Genomic DNA, 19,498 nt, shown 5'->3' with positions numbered 1-19,498 from the left:
TTTCTATAATTACTTTGAGCAACACCTTGAGACTTTTATCTGAAAGCTTGGAAGTGATGTACTACCTACCATATATATCTCATGATAATTCTCTACATTGTTCCACAGGTTCTACTGAGATCATCACTCGGCTTCTCTTTGCCAGTGGTTTCTGCTACTGCTCCTTTGATAAATATCATGAACCCTCATTTTCACTAGCATATCTTTAAGAATGGCTACAAACATCAAGTGAGAACATGTACTATTAAGCTGTGATTCAGAATCAAGCAGGATGGTTAAATGTTCAAGAGATGTGGTATCATGGTTCAACCTGTGCTTTTCTACTTCAAGAGATTAACAATAATTTACTGAACAATTCAACAAGTCTCTAAGGTACTCTAAAATATAGGTAGCTCAAAAGTTTGGTAAAAAATTATTTGTGTGCATCAAAGTACTTATTGTTAATGAAAAGTGTTAACTTGGCTACAAAGTCATTTATAAAATTAACTTTAGTTCCTATTAAAATACTACAGATTATTATTGAAAAGCTATTTTTGCCAATATGTTTACTATAAAATTATAATTTTAATTTACAATTGTTTTTCATGTATCTGAATACTATTACTAGAATATTGTTACTTTATATATATATGATTCCAAGAGATTGTGAAGTCTTTGATGAAATGTACTTTCTGTATACCCATATCAGATGGGCATAATTAGTATATAGTAATTAGTTAAATCTATAACATTTATTTATTTACCATTTTACAATTAAAATATTATGTGATGCTACTAAAAGGACCAAATTAAGAAACTATTTTAAGTAAAAATGCATTTTGAAGTTATTATCATATATTGTTACTGATGATATATTGTTAAAGATTTTTATTTTCTCATGGTAATTGCCTCCAAGGAGGGATAAGAATATTAACACATAATCAAATACACACACACACACACACACACGTATATATACACACACATATATATATTTAACACACACATATATGCACTTATTTATTTAACACATAGTCAAATTATATAAACATAGGTATATATAAAATTTCAGGTATACAAATATGTATGTATATATGTATATGGTATACATGTATATGTATATTTATGTACATATATATGTATATATCATTTTAAGTATACATTGTGCTTTGAAGGAAATAATGGCCAATAGTATTAATATTATTTTACTCTTATGGTCTCTTCTTCCCCTTATGTCTGGAGATTTAAGGCTAGACAAACCTATACTGAAAAAAATACTAAAACTATAGCCCTAGCCGCAATGGTAGACTGCCCCCTGCATGGTTGCTCTGACTTATCCTTACCTGCCTCAACAAAAGTTATTCAGCAGTCCTTGAGGCCATATCTTTGTTTCCTATATGATCAATGGAACAAATGATGCCTCTGGTGGCCAGAGGTATATGGGGGATGTCCATATTCAGGCCAATTAAACATGGAAATATTCTCCTATGTTAGCCAGTTTCAAAATAACTTAATGATCTGGCAGCAGGCTTACGGAAGGCATCCCAAACCTCTCCTTTTTCCTTCTGGCTCCAGTCTCCCTTCTTGGCATGGATGTGGCCAATAATTGGACCGCTCTCCATTATTCTGTTGGCCTGCCTCTTTCTCCCTTGCATGATTAAATTTGCTCAAAATCAGATAGCAAAAATCTCTAACCAATCTTTTAACCAGCTCCTTCTTAGGAATTACCAACTACTGGCCTCAGAAGATCCTGACCAGTCTTCCACCACTCAACTCACGACCTGCAAATGGCAGATCCATGGAAAACCTTTTTGGATACTCTTCACCAGGATGCATGGCTCCTCCAATCCATGAATACTGAGGAGGATTTGTAGAATGTGATGCAGGACCTATGGCTTCAGGGTACTTTTTTGGACCTGGCCCCATCAGAAGTCTTTAATTTTTCAGCCAGCGCTGCTTTGGGGATTAATATTAGTGTTATCCAGTGTTCTCCCCACCCCTTCCCGGACATGCACTGGCTTAGTAGGAAGCAGTCAGAATGAATGATGACCCTACTCCCATTATTAAACTAAAAAGGGGGGATATTGGATTACTCGCTCCAAGATGGAACTGACTAGGCTTCTCTTCTGGGTCTGTTTCCCCCTCTATGCAGATTAAGGTGCCAAAAAGTCACCAATGGGTGACTGAAAAAAACATTCTAATAACTGTAATCCAATGAGAATTTGCCTCCTGTCCTAAGGGGCTCCACCTACCCTGGTTAAAAGGCTCTGCTGTACTAGAATAAAAGGACTTCTCCAATGGGTTACTCCGGGTCTCGGTTTCAGTTCTTTCAGATATGATTTTCTGTTTCTGCTCTACTAACTGAATTTGCATCCCCTGGTACTCTGCTTGCTTGAAATTTGAAAAATCTTACAAAATTCCATAGGCAAGTCACCAGGGTATAATTTTCTTCCCTAACTACTTTGGTTAGGAACAACTTGGGGCTTCTGTTCTTTCAGAGAGCTACTCAGTCTCTGACAGAAGCAGTCCTTGGTCAGGTAAAATTTGCAAAATAAAATTCTTTGATTTGTGTTTTTTCTGAGCAGCCTCCCCATAACAACATAGGATTAGAGAGAGACCAGTAAAAATAACCACATAACTTTATAAATTATGTGTTGTGTATTTTATTCTAAGAAATAGGTTGTGACTAGTCAATAAGTATAGATAGGTGAAGAGTTGGGAAAAGAGAACTTAAACTTGAATACACAAAGTTGTAAAGAGAAAATTATTCTAGAAAGAAGATCTTTCAAAAAAGAAAGGAAGAAGAGAAGGAAGGAAAGAAGGAAGGAAGGAAGAAATGGAAGAAGGAAGAGAGGAAAGAAGGAAGGAAAAAAGAAAGGAAGGAAAGAAGGAGGGAAGGAAAGAAGGAGGGAAGGAAGGAAGGTAGGAAGGAAGGAAGGAAGGAAGGAAGAAAGGAAGGGAGGAAGGAAAGAAGGGAGGAAGGAAAAAAGGAAGGAAGAAAAGGGAGGAAGGACAGAAGGAAGGAAGGAAGAAGGGAGGAAGAAATGAAGGAAGGAAGGGAAGAAGGATGAAAGGAAGGAAGGAGATAGGAAGGAAGGAAAGAAAGGAGGAAGGAAATAAGGGAGGAAGGAAAGAAGGAAGGAAGAAGGGAGGAAGGAACAAAGTAAGGGAGGAAGGAAGGAAGGACAGAAGAAGGGAGGAAGGAAGGGAGGAAGGAAGGAAGGACAGAAGAAAGGAGGAAGGAATGAAGGAAGGAAGGAATGAAGAAAGGAATAAGGGAGGAAGGAAGGAAAGAAAGGAGGAAGGAAAGAAGAAGGGAGGAAGGAAGGAAGGAAAGAAGGGAGGAAGGAGAGGGAGGAAGGAAAGAACGGAGGAAGGAAAGAAGAAGGGAGGAAGGAAGGAAGGAAAGAAGGGAGGAAGGAGAGGAAGGAAGGAAGGAAAGAAGGGAGGAAGGAAGGAAGGAAAGAAGGAAAGAAAGAAGGGAGGGAGGGAGGATGGAAGGAAGGGAGACAGGAAGGAAGGGAGGGAGGGAAATATACTTGTGATAGTATGTTCATTAGCATGATCATAGAGATGCATTACCCCCATCCCTCTTCAGGAAAGTATTGGTAGACAAAGCTACTACTAGGTTCAGCTACAAACAGCCACCTTGCTCAAAGAGATGAGCTTTCAGTGACATCTATGTCTGTTTACAGCTAGAGTACATTTTATTTCAACATGGGACAACTCTGATGGGTCATATATAGTTCAGAGATTTCTCTAGCATATGTGTGCTCTGTGCAGTTGATTTCTAATAAATAGCAAGCCAATGCTTTGTTACAGAGAACCTAATCAGTGATAATTAGAAAGCTGAAAAGTTTTTTGCTCAATATTTTAATTGTTATTGTAAAGTAGGACACAAGTTTTCTCTGAGAATGAGTTAAGAATATATCTGAGAATAGATATGGGAAGATGAAAATGGAATTAATATTTTAAAGAATTGCCAGGAAAATGGGGCTAATAAGAATAATAAGAATAAAGAATAAGAATAATTGTTGGAATATGTTTTTAGCCACATATAAGTGACAAACCAAGATAATGACAGATACAATTTCCTTAAAAAAACAAAACAAAACAAAACAAAAAAACCTTCTCTTGGCTACTTTGAAGACACACATTTGTAACTTTCCTGAAGTATGTTTCGCGCTTCCTCTCAGTCTTTCTTAATGATCGATATTCTTAACCTTACATATACTATTAAATTTAGTGCTATCCTAAGTCAGTATGTCCTATGCACTTCACATATTTTCTGGAACTACCATAACTATTCTTTGCCTCATTTTCCCTTCATTTACTTCCTGATGACTCCCAAATTCTTTTTAGAGTCATTTTTCATTCTTAAACATATGATCACATATTTGGTAGCCATTAGTCATCTGTATTTGGAAATCTCGCAGATGTCTCAAACATGGCCATATACAAAATGAAACTAATTGATTTTTAATATGATCCTCAGCCTTAATATGTCATTTCAAGGGTTAAATATTTTTTAAAAAACTATAAGTGAGGATAAAACCCCATAATTTGTTTCTTTTTTAATTATGATAGATTACTTCATAGTGTAAATAACTTTTAAATCCATTTACTATACCCTTCATTGTGTCTTTTATTAAGCTTGACCTACACATTATTGCAAAACACTGCCAATTGAACTTCTTAAGACCTTATTTCTAAAGTTTGTTTTTAAAGGTAGAACCTAACATTTATTTTATTTTTTATGTTTTACTTTTAGGCATATATGACAGTAGAATATATTTTGGTATACTATGCATACATAAAGTATAACTTATTAAGATCCCATTTTTGTGGTTGTGCATTCATTTTCTTTTCTTATTTTATATTTTTTAAATTTTTTTAGTATATGTGACAGTAAAGTGCATTACAATTTATATTACACATATAGAGCACAAAGTTTTCATATATCTGGTCATATAGAAACTGTATGTACACCAATTTGTGTCTTCATATACTTTGGATAATAATGTCCATAACATTCCACCATTATTTATAACCCCATGACCACTCCCTTCCCCTTCCACCATTCTGCAATATCTAGAGTTTGTCTATGCCTCCCATGCTCCCCTCTCCCTACTCCACTATGAATCAGCCTCCTTATATCAGAGAAAACATTCTGCATTGGTTTTTTGGGGGATTGGCCAACTTCACTTAACATTATCTTCCCTAACTCCATTTATTAACCTGCAAATGCATGATTTTTTTCACTTTTATTGATGTGAAATATATATATATATATCTCACATTTTTCTTTTATCCATGCATTCATGTTGGTTCCACAGTTTAGCTAGTGTGAATTGTGCTGCTATAAACATTGATGTGGCTGTGTCCCTGTAATATGCTGTTTTTAGGTCCTTTGGGTATAGACTGAGTCAAATGATGTTTTCATTCCCAATTTTCCAAGGAAATACTGCTTTACAGATTGGATACCAATTTGCAGTCCTACAAGCAGTGTATGAGTGTACCTTTTCCCCCACATCCTCACCAACACTTATTGTTGTTTGTATTCATAACAGCTGCCATTCTGTCAGGAGTGAGATGGTGTCTTAGAGTAGTTTTATTTGCATTTCTCTAATTGCTAGAGCTGATCAACATTTTTTCATATATTTGTTGATTGATTGTACATCATCTTCTGAGAAGTGTCTGTTCAGATACTTGACCCATTTATTGATTTATTCATTTGTTATTTTTTTTGGTATCTAGCTTTATATATATATATATACACCCCCTAGATATTAGTGCTCTATCTGATGTGTGAGGGGTGGTAAAAATTTGCTACCAAGATATAGGCTCTCTATTCACCTCACAGATTGTTTTTTTAGCTGAGAAGAAACGTTTTAGTTTGAATCCATTTCTTATATTGATTCTTGATTTTAATTATTGTGCTATAGAAGTCTGCTTAATGAAGTTGGGGCCTAATCCAACATGATGAAGATTAGGGCCTACATTTTTTTAGATTCAGAGTCTCTGGTTTTATTCCTAAGTCCTTGATCCATTTTGAGTTGAGTTTTGTGTATGGTGAGAAATAGGAGTTTAATTTCATTTTGTTGCATATGGAATTCCAGTTTTCCCAGCACCATTTGTCGAAGAGGCTATCTTTCCTCCAATTCATGTTTTTGGCACCTGCCGCAGCAGTCTTGGCTGGGCACAGAATCACAAGCCACCACACAGCTTTGTAAATTCAAACAGCAATTCTTTATTCCTGAACTCACACCGGCCTCCACACACTCTCTGGGGCAATCCCAGTTCTTCTCCACCCAATTCACCTACTCCACGAGGCTTTTTTTTCCCAAAATGCTCTCTGAATCTCATGAGAACTCAAAGGGAGCTCAGGTAGCAGGAACGCCCTATTTCCAGCAGCAATAATCCTCAACATCGAACTTCCCTAAAACCCAATGTCTTAAACTGGGAACGCCCTTAACCCAAGGAGCGGGATACTTCCTCAAACTGCAGGATACACCCTAATCCTGGATCCACCCTCGTCCTTGAGTAGGGTCATCTTTCTCAAACACACATGCAATGTCAACAGCGAAATTCCAAGGCAAGTCATTTAACATGGGGTACACTGGCAAGGAAATTTCGATGCGTCATTCCTACTTGGTAATGGCCCTCAGCAGGCACCTTTGTCTAATATAAGATAATTGTAATTTTGTGGTTTAGTCTCTAGTCCTCTATTCTGTACCTGTGTTCTACCTGTCTGTTTTGGTGCCAATTCCATGCTGGTTTTATTACTATTGCTCTGTAGTATAGTTTAATCTCTGGTAGTGATGCTTCCTGCTTCACTCCTCTGGTTAAGGATTCTTTTACCTATTCTGGATCTCTTATTTTTTCAGATGAATTTCATGACTGCTTTTTCTATTTTATGAGGAATGTCATGGGAATTTTGATCATAATTGCATTAAATCTGTATAGTGCTTTTGAAAGTATGGTCATTTTGACAATGTTAATTCTGCCTATCCATGAACAAGGTAGATCTTTCCATCTTCTAAGGTCTAATTTAATTTCTTCCTTTAGGGTTTTGTAGATTTCATTATATAGATCTTTTCCCTCTTTTGTTAAATTGATTTCCAAGTATTTTATTTATTTATTTTTCTTTTGAGGCTATTGTAAATGTTGTAATTTTCCTCATTTCCATTTCTGAGGATTTGTCACTGATATACTGAAATGATTTTCATTTATGGGTATTGATTTTATATCCTGCTATATTGCTGAACTCATTTACTCATTCTAGAAGTTTTCTGGTGGAACCTTTTTTGATCTTCTATGTATAGAATCAAATCATCAGCAAACAGTACTAAGTTGAGTTCTTCTTTTTTGATGTGAATCCCTTAATTTCTTTTGTCTTTCTAATTGTTCTGGCCAGCATTTCAATAACTGTGTTAAATAGAAGTGGTGAAAAAGGTCTTCCCTGTTTTGTTCCAGTTTTTAGAGGGAATGCCTTCAATTTTTCTCCATATTGAATGATATTGGCCTAGGGCTTAGCATAGATAGCTTTTATGATGTTGAGATAAATTCCTTTAATCCCAAGTTTTTCTAGTGTTTTGAACATAAAGGGGTGCTGTATTTTGTCAAATGCTTTTTCTGCATCTATTGAGAAGATCATATGATTCTTTAAGTCTATTGATGTGATGAATTACATTTATTAATTTCATTCCTAGATGAATCACACTTGATCATGGTGCACAATGTTTTTGATATGTTTTTGTATTTGATTTGCCAGAATTTTATTGAGAATTTTATTGGGAATTTTTGCATCTCTATGTTCATTAGAGATATTTGTCTGAAGTTTTCTTTTTTTTTTAATGTGTCTTTGTCTGGTTTTGGAATGAGAGTGATATTGACCTCATAGAATGAGTTGGAAGTGCTGCCTCTTTTTCTGTTTCCTGAAATAAAATGGAGAGTATTGGTATTAGTTCTTCTTTAAAGGTTTGTAGAACTTGTGTGTGTATCCACTCAGTCCTGGGCTTTTCTTGGTAGACTTCTGATGGCATCTGCTATTTCGTCACTTGAAATTGATCTGTTTAAATTCTGTATATCATTCTGATTCAATTTGGGCAAATTATATGAATCTAGAAATTTGTCAATACCTTAGATATTTTCTATTTTACTGGAGTACAGATTTTCAAAATAATTTCTAATTATCTTCTGTATTTCTGTAGTGTCTGTTGTGATATCTCCTTTTTCATCATGTATGTTAGTGATTTGAGTTTTCTCTCTCCTTCTCTTCATTAGCATGGCTAAGGGTCTGTCAATTTTATTTATTTTTTCAAAGAACCAACTTTTTGTTCTGTCAATTTTTTCAATTGTTTATTTTTTTCAATTTCATTGATTTCATCTCTGATTTTAATTATTTCCTGTCTTCTGTTGCTTTTGTTATTGTGTGGTTCTTCTTTTCCTAGGGCTTTGAGATGTAGTGTTAAGTCATTTCTTTGTTGACTTTTTTTTTTCCCTAAGGAATGAACTTCATGCAATGATCTTTCCTTTAGAACTGCTTTCATAGTGTCCCCAAAATTTCAATATGTTGTATGTGTGTTCTCATTCACCTCTAAAATTCTTTAATCTCTTCCTTCATGTCTTTTGTAAGCCATTGTTCATTCAGTAGCATATTATTTAGTCTTCAGGTGTTGGAGTGGATTTTATTTCTTATTTTATCATGATTTCTAATTTTATTCTATTATGATCTGATAGAATGCAGGGTAGTATCTCTTTTTTTATATTTGCTAAGAGTTGCTTTCTGGCAAAGAATATAATCTATTTTAAAGAAGGATCCATGTGCTGTTGAGAAAAGTATATTCTCTTGTTGATGGTTGAAATATTCTATATATGTCAGTTAAGTCTAAGTCATTGATTGTACTGTTGATTTCTATAGTTTCTTTGTTCAGCTTTTGTTTGGAAGATCTATCTAATGAGGAAAGAGGTGTGTTAAGTCACCCCAAATTATTGTGTTGTATTCTATTGACTCTTTTTTTATTGGTTATTCAAAACATTACAAAATTATTGACATATCGTATTTCATACATTCGATTCAAGTGGGTTATGAACTCCCATTTTTATCCCAAATAGAGACTGCAGAATCACATCGATTACACATCCACATTTTTACATAATGCCATATTAGTAACTGTTGTATTCTTCTACCTTTCCTATCCTCTACTATCCCCCCTCCCCTCCCCTCCCATCTTCTCTCTCTACCCCATCTGTTGTAATTTAATTATTTCCCTTGTTTTTTTCCCTTCCCCCTCACAACCTCTTATATGTAATTTTGTATAACAATGAGGGTCTCCTTCCATTTCCATGCAATTTCCCTTTTCTTTCCCTTTCCCTCCCACCTCATGTCTCTGCTTAATGTTGATCTTTTCCTCCTGCTCTTCCTCCCTGCTCTGTTCTTAGTTGCTCTCATTATATCAAAGAAGACATTTGGCATTTGTTTTTTAGGGATTGGCTAGCTTCACTTAGCATAATCTGCACTAATGCCAACCATTTCCCTCCAAATTCCATGATTTTGTCATTTTTAGTGCTGCATAATATTCCCTTGTGTATAAATGCCACCTTCATTTTATCCATTCATCTATTGAAAGGCATCTGGGTTGGTTCCACAGTCTAGCTATTGTGAATTGTGCTGATATGAACATCTATGTGGCAGTATCCCTGTAGTATGCTTTTTTAAGGTCTTCAGGGAATAGTCCGAGAAGGGCAATAGTTGGGTCAAATTGTGGTTCCATTCCCAGTTTTCCCAGGAATCTCCATACTGCTTTCCAAATTGGCCACACCAATTTGCAGTCCCACCAGCAATGTACAAGAGTACTCTTTTCCCCACATCCTCTCCAGCACTTGTTGTTTGACTTCATAATGGCTGCTAATCTTACTGGAGTGAGATGGTATCTTAGGGTGGTTTTGATTTGCATTTCTCTGACTGCTAGAGATGGTGAGCATTTTTTCATGTACTTGTTGATTGATTGTATGCCAATCCACAAAATTACAACTTTCTTATATTTGATAAAGGGGCTAAAAGCATGCAATGGAGGAAGGATAGCATCTTCAACAAATGGTGCTGGGAAAACTGGAAATCCATATGCAACAAAATGAAACTGAATCCCTTTCTCTCGCCATGCACAAAGGTTAACTCAAAATGGATCAAAGAGCTTGATATCAAATCAGAGACTCTGCGCCTGATAGAAGAAAAAGTTGGCTCCGATCTACATATTGTGGGGTCGGGCTCCAAATTCCTTAATAGGACACCCATAGCACAAGAGTTAATAAGTAGAATCAATAAATGGGACTTACTCAAACTAAAAAGTTTTTTCTCAGCAAGAGAAACAATAAGAGAGGTAAAGGGAGCCTGCATCCTGGGAACAAATTTTTACTCCTCACACTTCAGATAGAGCCCTAATATCCAGAGTATACAAAGAACTCAAAAAATTAAACAATAAGATAACAAATAACCCAATCAACAAATGGGCCAAAGACCTGAACAGACACTTCTCAGAGGACGACATACAATCTACTTGACTCTTGAACTTGAGAAGAGTTTGTTTGATGAACATAGCTGCTATAAATTTATAATTGTTAAGTCTTGTTGGTGTATGGTTCTCTTGAAAAGTATGTGTTGTCCTCATTTTACCTTTTGATTGACTTTAGTTTGATGTGTACTTTATTTGATATGAGGATGGTAACTCCTGCTTGTATCCACAGTCCAAACCCCTCACCTCTTCATCTTCATTCACTTCAGTGTGTCTTTTTCTATGAGATGAGTCTCTTGGAGGCACCATATATTTTTTAATCCAATCTTCTAGTCTATGTCTTTTGATTGGTGAGTTTAGCCTATTAACATTCAGGATTATTATTGAGACATGATTTGTATTCACAACCATTTTTGTTTATTTTTGGTATTTAACCAGTGATTTGGTTTCTTCTCTGATTAGAATTTCCTTTAGTGTATTTTCTCCCTCTGCTGATTTTCATCATTGTTTTTATTTCCTCTTCTTAGAATATTTGCTGAGGATGTTCTATAGTGCAGGCTTTCTAGTTGTAAATTCTTTAAAATTTGTTTATCATGGAAGGTTTTTATTTCATCATCAAATCTAAAGCTTAGTTTTGCTTGATATAAGATTCTTGGTTGGCATCCATTTTCTTCAAAGCTTGGTATATGTTGTTTCACAATCTCCTGGCTTTGAGGGTCTGGGTAGAAGAATCTTATGAGATACAAATTGGTCTCCCCCTATATGTGATCATTTCTCTCTTTTGTGGCTTTTAAAATTCTATCCTTATTCTGTATGCTAGGCATTTTTATTATAATGTGCGTAAATGTGGTAATTTTGTATATTTAGTGTCCTATAAGCCTCTTGTATTTGGTTTTCCAATTCTTTCTTTATGCTTGTAAAATTTTTCTGATATTATCTCATAGAAGAGATCATGCATTCCTTTGGTTTGAAACTCTGTGCTTTCTGTATCCTGATGACTCTTAGATTTGGTCTTTTGATGCTATCCTGTAATTCTTGGATGTTATGTTCATGGTTTCTAACTTTCTTCACTGTGTGATCAACTTTATTTTTCAGATTTTATATTTTGTCTTCATTATCTGATGTTCTTTTTGTTGGTTATGCTTTCTGTTGAGTTGTTTATTAATATTAATCATTGTATCCTCCATTTTAAGGATTCCTGTTTTTTTTTTTTTTCAGGGTCTCTATGTCTCTCTTGAAGTAATCTTTTGCTACCTGTATTTGCTCTCTTATCTCATTGTTAAATCATTATCTCAGTGATCAATTTTCCTTTGTATTTGCTTATTTAGGTCATTCTTTAATTCACAGATCATTTTAATTATGAACTTTCTGAACTCCTTCTCTGACATTTCATCAACTTTGCTGTCCATGGGTTCTGTCATTATAGTGTCCTGGTTTGTTTTGGGCATTTTCCTCTCTTGTTTTTTTCATGTTGTCTATGTGTCTTGCTGGAACTCCTTCTTTGACATTTCATCAACTTCACTGTCCATGAGTTTTGTTATTGTAGTAACCTGGTTTGTTTGGGACATTTTCCTCCCTTGTTTTTTCATGTTGTCTATGTGTCTTCCTTTCTTGCAGTGTGGATCTGAGATATTATAGTGTCTTTCCTATATTCTTGTAGTACCCATGCAGATTGTCTGTACCTCACCTTGATGTTGGGCTTCCGACACTGCTGGTGGCCCTCACTGTATGATATTGCAACTAAAGTTGGTGGAAGCAATAGCTGAAGTAACGCAAAATAATAGTTGTTATGCCCCAAGATGGAAGTAGTATCTTGAAGCCAAAATGATAGGCCTTACATTGTCTTTGATATGCCTGCTTTAAGATGCAGCTGCTTCTAGGCCTTGTCTATTGCCAAAAAGGTAGGAGCTAATTTGTGGGGAAGGCTATAGTAATGACTGCAGTGTCCCAAGATGGAAGTGGCTTACGCTTGGGCTCACACATGTTTGGGGTGGCAAACTGGGACCTATCCTGGACCTGTGTCCTGTGCAAGTTGGAGAGGGCAGATCTGGTCCAGGCCTGACCTCCTGTGGTAGTCTGATGGTCAAAAGGGGCAGCCCTGTGCTGGAGGCTGGGCTCTGGCTGGTTTCTTCTGGTGGTGAGATGGACCTGGGCTTACTGTGAGCCTGGGTCCCATGCAGGCCAGTATAGGCAGATCTAGAAACTAACATTTTATGTAGTTTTTATTAAAGTGTTAGAATTGAAAATCAGATGTATGTCCATGAACTTAAAAAAAAAAAAAGTTCCTGATGGGCACTTTCTTTTTAGGCAATAAATGGTCATGGACTTGCATGTGATTTAGCAACCCTTTCTGCATAACATCTCCAATTCAGTGTTTTCCATGACCATCTACACAATGTCTCTACTTTTTTCCATTTCTACTAGGACCTCCCCCTGCACTAATTCTGTAGGAAACCTTGGTCTACTTTGTGAAATGCTGGAGACATTTAAAGAAATCATTATGTCAAGAAAAATGTTAAACTGCCATCTATTGTAATGCCTTCTCTGTTCTTAAGTCATATCCTAGAATACAAGTAAGCAACTAAAAATGTTCCAATCTAAAGAGATGCTTTCTTTCTCACTAAAAGCATTACTCTTTGAATGAGACTAGTTTCTTTGTTGCTGTACTAAGTAGCTCAGAAGTATTATTGGACCTTTTAAATTTTTATTTATTTATTTATTTTGGTGGAGGAGAGATTAAAGCCCTGGAAGGAGTTACTGTGCAATATAAAGCACTCAATCTTTCTTATAAATAAAAAAAAAGTATGATGCAAGGTGTGTAAGCTACATATCTTCAGGCATGTGGGACTTCCTTTCTTGATGATAAAAGTTTCCAAGTGCCTATTTTCTAGAGCTAGTAGTTGGTAAGTTTTAGCTAGTGTTAAATTCCATCTGGTTTCATAATGGTATTAAGAAAATATCTTTTCTAAAAATGTCTCATTATCTTTGTAGTAATAATAAATTTCAAGTATTTTTATATGGCTATATGGCCCATGACAACCAGTTATTTTGTTATCTCTGACTCCAACTCCAATGTTTTAACTATGCTGTATTTCCTCTAGTTCTTAGAAAACAAGACATGCTCTCTACACTTTGAATTTTTTATTGTGTATGCAGAAGCACTGTGTCATTAACAATTACTAATTCCTCATGGTATCACACTTACAACATTAAGCATTCTTTAATGCTTAAGTCTATAAAACAGTGATTTAGGCCAGTCTCAATAGTATGTACTTACCAAACTAAAATGGCCTTGTCTTTGAATTCCCAATGGTAGACTTAAAAAATAAACACAAAAGACATCAGGTTCTACTTATTTGGAAATAGTGCTTTTTAAGATTTGATTAGGCCAGGTGTGGTGGCACATGCCTGTAGCTCAAGAGGTTGAGGAGGAAGGATCTCAAGTTTAAAGCCAGCATCAGCAATTTAGCAAAGCCCTAAGCAACTCAGTGAGACCATGTCTCTAAATGAAATACAAAAAATGGCTGGGGATGTGAGTCAGTGGTTAAGTGCCCTAGGTTCAAAAAAAAGATGTGATTAAACTGAGAATTTTGAGATAGAGATTACCCATCATTGTACCCCAAAACCTAAAAATATGGTCTCATGTATCTTTCCAAAGGAGAAGTCAGATCTATGGACCAAAGGACAAAGAGCTTAGAGATTGCAAATTTGACTGAATTTACTCTATTGGATCTTGAAATTACTTGAGATTGGTGATCTTCTCCTTACTTACACTTTTCCCCATTTATAATAGGAATGTTTATAATTTATTCTACACTTGTCCTGATACTGTATTTTTCAAGCAGATAATCAGTCATCTAGTTCCACAATTTCATATATAGAAGAGAGGTTTATTCCCCAGATGAATTATATGCAGTAGAAAATACATTTTATTTGAATTATTTAGATCATAAAATTTGAAACTTTAGATTATGATACATTGATGAAGTTTTTGGATTTGAGTTGATACTGAATCTCCTTCTTTCTTTCTGTCCTTCCTTCCTTCCTTCCTTCCTTCCTTCCTTCCTTCCTTCCTTCCTTCCTTCCTTCCTTCCTAACTTCCTTCCTTCCTAATTTATTTCCTCTCTTCCTTCCTTTTCTTTCTTTCTTTCACCAGGGATTTAACCCAGAGGTGCTTAACCACTGACTAAATCCCCAGCCTCTTTTTAAACTTTATTTAGAAACAAAGTCTCATTGAGTTGCTTAGTGCTTTGCTAAACTAATGAGGCTGGCCTTGAACTCCCAATTCTCTTGCCTCAGCCTTCCAAAATTGGGATTAGAGGCATGCACTATCTGACTGGCAATACTGAATATTTTAAAACATTTGTGAAATTGAGATATAGTGAATGTATTTTATATGTTTTATAAACCTTTTGTATCAGAAGGAAAATTGTGGTAAGCTAAAAGTTTGTACTACAAACATATAAGAATTTTTCTCAAAAACTTGAAAATTTTGCCCTTTTTGGAAAACAGATCTTTGCAGATATGTTTAAGTTACAAATGTTAAAATGGGGAAATTATCTGTACTGGACCTAAATGCAATCACAAGTGTCTTAAGACATTAGAAGAGGGATAATGTACAGGGGCACACATGCAAAAGAAGACAACATGAGCAAGAAGGTATGAATTCCAGTGATGAGATTAATAAACAGGGCGGAAGCCAGAAGGGGTGAAAAATAGAGGGTTTAGTCCAAGACCCTTTGGAGGGAGCTCTGCAAAAGTGTTGAGTTTTGTTCTACTGATGTTTATTTTAAACTTATGTCTACCTAAACTGTGAGAGAATATATTTCATCTTTTTAAATTCACCTAGTTTGTGGTAACCTATTACACCATTCACAAGAAACTAACACACTGGAAAGGGTCATCTCTTATCCATGTTTTTCTCATCCTACAATATTCTATCACACTGTGTTTATTTTCATGGCAGTTTCAGAGGCAAAATCAAAATAAAAAATGATCACAGCTTTTTAAAATATCTGCTTTCATCTAGTTTACTAATAGATCACTGAGAAAAGTAAATCACATGGCCCAAAGTCAAGAGTAGAAGGGAAATGAAAATTCACAATAGTATAGAATATGGGTATGAGGTGAAATGCAGAATCAGGATATTTTTGCAATCTACCATCTTTGGATAGGTTTATTTTCATTTAATTTTTCATCTTTGACTCTACTTCTGCCCGAACCCCGCTCATTTTCAGATTTTCTCATTTTTTATGTGTTCAGTGTTATGTTACAGTTTTATGTCCATTATAAATATATGACAAGATTTTATCTTTATGAATACAGCACTTACCACAAATTTTTAAAATTTCATACATCTTCAATAGAGTACAGCATGTAGTCTTTGTCATCTTTACATTTCTGGCAACTATTTCAGAAATTTGGACACAATGGAAACACAAAATATGCTAATTATGTCAACATAAGTATTATACTCTGCTACATCAGACATACTAGACTGCCCTAAAAAACTATATATATATATATATATATATATATATATATATATATATATATCTTTACTTAAATATATTTTAATCAAATGTGTTATAACTTGTTTTTCTCAACGTCTGTATGTTCATGTACTTTTATATTCATGTCATATATTTGGAATATCATTAAAAATTTGATTAATTATTTTAAAATCTTTAAAACTTTTCAGAAGGGCAACACCAATCATCATGTGATTATAATAAAACTTTTTGTACAGAGATTATAATTTTTTCAACTCATATTATATATCTTTCAGTCTTCTACTTTAATTTTTCAAGATTCTTTTAGAAACAGGTTGAAAATGCTAAGAAGGTATTTGTGCTACAAACAGGCATTTAAATATTTACCTATTGAGGACAGAATGGGTTTAAATATCTGATGTCCTAGTTTGTGAATTGTTGATAACTTTTAATATAGATTAGTTTTAAAAAATTCAATATCTCTGAATTTCTCATGAACAATAGAAGATATTTTTTCTTAATTATTTATATTTATGCAAATGAATAATTACATCCTCAGATGACCTTGACTTGATCCAAAAACATGAAAGATGAAAAAATTGAATGACAAAGAATTTAATAAAAGTTTCAAGCACATAAACATACAAACACATGCCTTAACACATGTCTTAGCACATCCTCCTATTTTGCATTATTTTATTGATATTATCATATATCTTTTTCTGTTGATATTCATGTTTTTAATTTTAACACTACTGAAATGTAATCAATTTCACAAATATCATTTACTCAACATTTAGTGTTTATTTATAATTTAATAACATAAGAAAAATAAAAAGAGAAATAGAAAAATATTTTAGACAAAATCTTCTGTTAGGTTCCCCATACAGCTGTGCCAGCAACACCTTCATCCAAAACCTCTTGTCCAGTTCTGGGCCTTTGCAGATCAAAGTCTGCCAACTCTGGAAGCCTGTGCCAAATGGTGGGGAAGTTGCCCAACACGGATTCAGATCTCTCTGTAATTGTTTAAAATTCCAAATTCAGTATGCTTTTATTGCTTTTATTGCTTTTATTTTTAAATAATATTGCTTTTAGATAGCTATTTCACAGACACACACACACACACACATATGTATTATGTAATTATGTATCATGTTTGCTAGTTTGCAGCTTCCAGATCATAAAAAAATTTTGTGTCATCACCACTAAAAAATTGGATATTGTCCACTTGAACATAATTACTTATTAAGCTTCTTCTGTCAAAAGTTTATGGGACATAGTAGCTAAGTTTGCACATAGGAAAGCAATACAAATGTTGGATGTATGAAACAATTATTAGCTGAGTGATAATCAGTGAATTTAACCAAGCTGGTAAACCTAGATGTCTAGATAGAGTTTCCATGGAAGTAGCAGTAGTGTCAGACTAAGTAAGCTTGATAAAGCACAAAACATGCTCTAATATATTTTTATCTCAGAAATAAGTTTAATAAGATCACATTAAAAGTCAGAAATCTACCATAAATCAATATTCTAGATGCCTTGGAAAATGTGTCCCAAACTATAACTAAAAGTATTGAAAAAAATTGAAAACATTAGTTGAAATGATAATTCAAAAGTTTCAAAAATACAGTCATGAAGTAAACAGAAAATTGAAATAGTAGCTGGATTCTCTAATAATCATGACATTTTTTTCAGAATTTAAAGATACTAATTATTATGCTACTCACAGTGTGATTTGTTTGCTTCTTATGCATTATTGTGTTAAAAGAAAACAACATATTAGAGAAGACATTGCATCTTTTCCTGCTGCTCAGTGGAGAATTGTTGTTTGTCAATTATCTTCTGTATCTTTATGGTAGAAAAAAATATTGCTGCTCCCTTTCATTTTATGTATGCAGGATGATAATACTTACCTGCTGTTTTGAAGTTGAATGTAGTTATGTGATTTAGTTTTGCCAATATAAAAATGAAAAAATGAGACTCAATTCCTGGTAGAAATTCATATAAATTATGTGAAGTTTCTTCATTCTTGCCTTTCTTGTCATACTGATTGTAAAAACAATGTTCTATATGGAGATTCCGATGTGGTTATTGAGATGCCACATAGAGGTGAGTTGCTTTGGAAAGACATTCTAACTTACAGCTGATGTAATGAGTAAGAAGGAATCATTATTAAACTATAGAATTTGTGAAGGCAAGGGAGTTTTCAGCATAATGAAACCTGGCTTATCCACAGCTTTTCTATAATTCCCACAACTAGATGATACCACTTCCCACTCCTGACTTGACAGATCTAAAATTACCTTACTATGGTATTGAGAAGAGGTACAAGGCAACTATTTTAAAAACTTTCTAAAATATCCAGTCATACTTAAGTATTCTGTTGAAGAGACAAGGCCAACAAAAGTAGAAATTAATTAGATCAATAAAATGTACATGTTGCTTTGATGGAGATATGTGTAAAAAGTGAAGTCTGGCAGAAACAAATCAGACCTCTGCCTGAGGGTGTTAAGAATATATTTGCAAAGGAAGAATATATTTCGTCATCAAACAAAAGTCTAAGCATGTTCTAAATAATGGACATAGCATATGCAAGAGCTTGATGATGCATGAGCACAGGTCAAGTCTGTGGCCAAATATTGCGGACCATAATATAAGGGAGGTTTTATGCTAGACACATTTGGAAAAAGGGCAGGGCTCTGCATGTTTAGAAATGAAAAATATGGAAAGAAGTTGAAGTTAAAAAAATCAGTTTATATTATAGGACAAAAAATTGATTTTAAAGTTTAGCATTGATTGGAATAAAATGAAAGAGAAGAGAATATCACAAAATCAATAAAAAAGCAGTTATAAAAATGAAAATCAATAGAGATGTAGAAAAAAAGAATAAAAAACAATGTTTGAAGTGAAAAAAAAATAAACCATAATGACTAGATTTGGTGAATGATGGTTGTGGAGGGATCTGAAGAGTCTCCCAGGCTTCTAGTTTTTGAAAAACACATGTAACCACTGGGTGAACTGGGAGATTTTAGAAGAAAAACTGATTTAAAGAGTGACAGACATGTGATTTGTTCAGTTTGGCATCACTTGCTGCATTTGTTGAAGAGATCTAGCAAGAATTTTAAGTTCAGTTTCATATCTGTGAATCATAGATCTAAAAATTGCTTAAGAAAACTAGATACACAAAGTTGAAAAACTGAGGATTACATAGAAAATGATAAATAACTATCTGACAACTCATTTGCTCTTCTCTGAGCTTGAATTTATGAATCTTCCCTCACCATCATGGCTCTGGGAAGAATGCTGTTTTAGTCAGATTATTTCACTGCTGTGACTGAAAAACAACTTGACCAGAGCAATTGTAGAAGAGAAGTAAGTTTGGGGGCTCATGGTTTCAGAGGTCTCATTCCATAGACAGCAGACTCCAATCCTTGGGGCTCAATGTGAGGTAAACATCATGGCAGAAGAGTGTGGCTGAGAGATGCAGTTTACGAGGTGATCAGGAAGCAGAGA

Source organism: Spermophilus citellus, assembly GCF_964194105.1.
Source record: "Spermophilus citellus genome assembly, chromosome: 7".
NCBI lineage: Eukaryota > Metazoa > Chordata > Mammalia > Rodentia > Sciuridae > Spermophilus > Spermophilus citellus.
The sequence above is the reverse complement of the archived record's forward strand: the minus strand, read 5'-3'. Positions refer to the sequence as shown.